Consider the following 4,226-nt stretch of genomic DNA (forward strand, 5'->3'; position numbering starts at 1 on the left):
ATATAAAGAGACACATCCAGAAAATATATCTATAAAGACACTTCTATTAAACACAGTTATAAAAAAGACATTTTTATTAGACACATCCAAGAACACACTCTCATGAAACACAATTATAAATAAGAGTTGGCAGAAGTTGGCAGATATGCTGTTGGTAACGTAGCGAAACCGATAACTAAATTAAAGACATATTAAAATTGTAGAATCTCTCAAAATAAAAATTATTACGTCAAAGTTTTATACACATATTTACATAAATTAAATTAATTTATTTCGAATTAGATTTTTTAATAGTAAATCGAAATGAATTAAATAGATGCTAGTAAATCGAATTAACTACCGAACAATGGTTGGTTCGATTTCCTTTACATGGTTACACCTTTTTTTTTTCCTTCAAAAATGTTGTGTGAACAGTTGCATAGCAATAATGTCTTATTCCTATATGAATCCTTTTATTATTGTGATTAAGAAGATAGAAATGGGGCAAAGAGATCGCTATCAATTGCCCGACAAATGATATCTGAAGGTGATATAATGGGTCAAAGTTGGAGTAAAAGATAACCAATAACGGGTTCATGCTCTTGTGCAACCTCAACCTCTAGATACACTTTTATATACATTCATACACACATAAATATATGCATTAATAATTGTGCTGTCCTTTTCACCATAATACTATTGAAGTAGACAAAGACTAATTACATGGATTTGCTTAATTTGCTACGGCTAACCCTAGTCATCAAGAAGCACATACAGTATTTTGATTTGCTCTATCATATTCCTTTTGCTTTATTTATTGTTAATAATATTATATTATGTGCTTATTTGGGTGCCATTATTTTGATTAAAAAAAATTTCAATAAAAAAAGATTTTTTTTATCTTTTAACGTGTTTGGCAAATTTCTAGTAGTAAAAATAAAAATACTAGAAAAATAAAAAAAAATTTTGAAAAGCTGTAATTTACATCTTTTTTAAAAGATCTTTTTCTCTTAAAAATAAGATATTTTTCATGTAATAAATAAACAAAAAAATACTTTTATATTGTTATACCAAAACATAATTAATAAATAAAAAAAATTTTTGCATGAGATACCCAAACATAAAATTACTTTTATTTTTTCATAAGATCTTTTAAAAAAAATAACTCAAAAAATTTTTTTTTATTAAGAAGCTACCCAAACAAGCTCTTAATCACCTTAATTAGACTATTATCTTTGAGTCACTATCCTTTATATAAACCTTAAGTTGGTATTCGTTATTGTCCCCAATTAATCTTCTTTAGGATTTCTGTCTAGTGCTTCTACTTTGTAGGTGATTATGGTAATACTAATTATTTTGTCTGCAAAGTAGCATGGGGAATATTTTTATTTATTCCCCCCAAAAAAAAAATGAAAAAGGTAAAGATTATGGTCTTATACTCTCTTATCAATTTTCTTTTTGTAAATTTTTACCCTAAATAATTTGGACAACTCATAACGCATACCGGTAATTAACTAATTATATAGAAGTTGAAATGTAAACAAACTGTGACAAGTGTCTTTTGTTGTTAACTTGAAAGTTGAAAGTATGGAAAATTTTTACATATTTTGTTGATAAAAGCAGGAATTTAACTCTCGTTTGCATATTTTGGTATAATTAAGGATTTAAACTTTAAATGTTTCATTTTATTTTAAGCTTTTATAGAAATGGGACCCAAACTAAAGCTGAAATTGAGTTGACCGTTGTAATGAATGTAGATAATATAGAATTTAACAAAATGACAAATGTTACGATGATGGTGTCTTAATTCTTCAATTATTAGGAGAGTAAAGTGAATTGGATTTATGTTTTTTCTTCTGAGTATTTTAATAGATTGTTACATTAGTATGACATTTTAAAATTTTTCATGCTTGGAACGTTAAGTAAAAATCGAACATTAGATAAAAAAAAATATCAATTATACTATGTGTAAATATTACATATATGTATACACAAATATATTATAATTAATTGAGTAATTGGTTTTTAATGTAAATATAATATTTTTGTAAATTGATAGAAAATTTTTTCACTCAATCATACTCAAAATTAAAATGAATTGAATTTGATGGGATGAATTTTAAAAGTTCAAATTAAATTAATAAATTTGGTCTGTACTAATTTCGGTAATCAGTTTATTTTAACATAAATAAAATCTAATCAACTCGAAAATCCAATTGATAGATTTAAGTATTTACTATTTATCTGCTGATTGCACATGGTTGCAGCTTTTAACTGTTGATTCTTCTATAGAATTGACATTGAGAACTGAAGAAGTTTCCCAGAAAATAAGTTCTTTTATTTCAGTACTGCACACACAGTTGTTCTGCCATTCTTGGTATAGCTTTGACACTTGACAACCAAAAGATCCAATTTATTTATTTATTGTTATTTAAAAATCGAATCTGTATACTAAAATCAATACTAAAATCAGTTATTATATATTTATAAATAAATAATGTATCTTTTAATTTATTTTAAATATATATTTTAGATTATAACATATATTTTATATTAATAACTAATTTTAGGAGTTAATATTCAATTTGGTTATTAAACTTACACACGAGTCTTAATTTAGTTCTTGAGGTTTCAATTGTCTTTATTTAGTTCTCAAAATTTATAAACGTGCCTCATATTAGTCCTTGAGACAATTTTTAGTATAAAAACATTAATGGAGCGCTGTTATAGACTATCAGATGTCACGTTAAAACTTGTAAAATGATGTAGTTTTAGTTTTGGCATTTAAATAGCTCAAAAACGGTATCATATCACTTATTTTGTTAAGTAAAATTTTAATAAAGACCTTTACGATGTTGTTTTTGGGTTATTTGAGTGCCAAAACTAAAATGACATCATTTGACAAGATTTAGTGTGGCATCCGGCTATTTACGACAGTGTTCCGTTAACGTTTGTACGTTGAAAATTATTTAAAGGACTAATATGAGTTATGTTCACAAAGTTTGAGGACTAAATAGAGGCAATTGAAATCTTAGGGACTAAATTGAGATTCGCGCGTGTAAGTTCAGGGACCAAATTGAGTATTATCTCCTAATTTTAGTGTATATTTAATATAATTTATTATTATATTAATTGTTTCACACATGAAGAAATAATTCTATCTTGCTATAGAAATCTTGAAAAAGGTTCTTTTTCTTGATGAACCTTTTGAGCTATGGGATAGCCCTCTTTCCCATTGTCTAGTGCATAGAGGATCTGTCTTCCATATAAAACATATCTTTTTTTCGTCTCACTGATTAAATTGGAATCATATGGCAACCAACACAAACTAGGTAGCTACATAGCTAGGTTTGTGCAATAGAGAGTTTCTTAAGACCAGAATACATTGAGAGGGTACTCTCATAGAGCAAATATAATAATGTCCAAATAGTAAAAGTAATATGTGTAATTATTTTTCATAAAACACTACTAGCCATACATACTCACTCCCACGCTTGCACAAAATAGTGGTGTGCTGTGGTGTTTAATTCTATTAGCTGTGGATGATAACGTAAGAAATAATGTAAAGGATAAAGTATATTTTTTATTTTAAAGTTTGGTAAAAGTTTAAAAAAATCTTTAAATTTTATTTTGTTTTAATTTTATCTCAAACGTTTTTTATTTGTATCAAATATATCCCTTACGGCTAATTTTTTAAAAAATTTAAAACCAATCTAACAATAATATATAAAAATTATGCTTGATTTGCTTGTGTTGAGAGTTGTTTTTATGAGATTGTTGTTGAATTGGTCTTAAATTTTTTGAAAATTAGTTGTCAGGGGTATATTTGATGCAAATCGAAAACTTTTAGGACAAAATTGAAACAAAATAAAACTTAGGGATATCATTTAAACTTTTGTCAAACTTCAGAAACAAAAAATATACTTTATCCTAATGTAAAATATAGTAAACAACTAAACATATATTTTTGTTATTTTTTATAGTCTAATTCTTTATTTTGAATATCTTTTATCGTAAAATAAAATGGATAAACCCTAATTAGATTAGCGACGATAAGAATTGAGTGACATTAGAGAGATAATACATGAAAAAAAAAAAAACAAAAACATAGACAATTTTGTATTACGAAATACTTAGGAATTAGAATAAGTAAAACCGTGAATAGCATGTCTTTTCGATTTTAGAAAAATCAAGCCACACAAAACTTTTATAATTGGTTAGTAAGAAAAAAAATGACCGCTTTAATA

The sequence above is a fragment of the Arachis ipaensis genome, chromosome B08, assembly GCF_000816755.2.
Source record: "Arachis ipaensis cultivar K30076 chromosome B08, Araip1.1, whole genome shotgun sequence".
In the NCBI taxonomy this organism is placed as follows: Eukaryota; Viridiplantae; Streptophyta; class Magnoliopsida; order Fabales; family Fabaceae; genus Arachis; species Arachis ipaensis.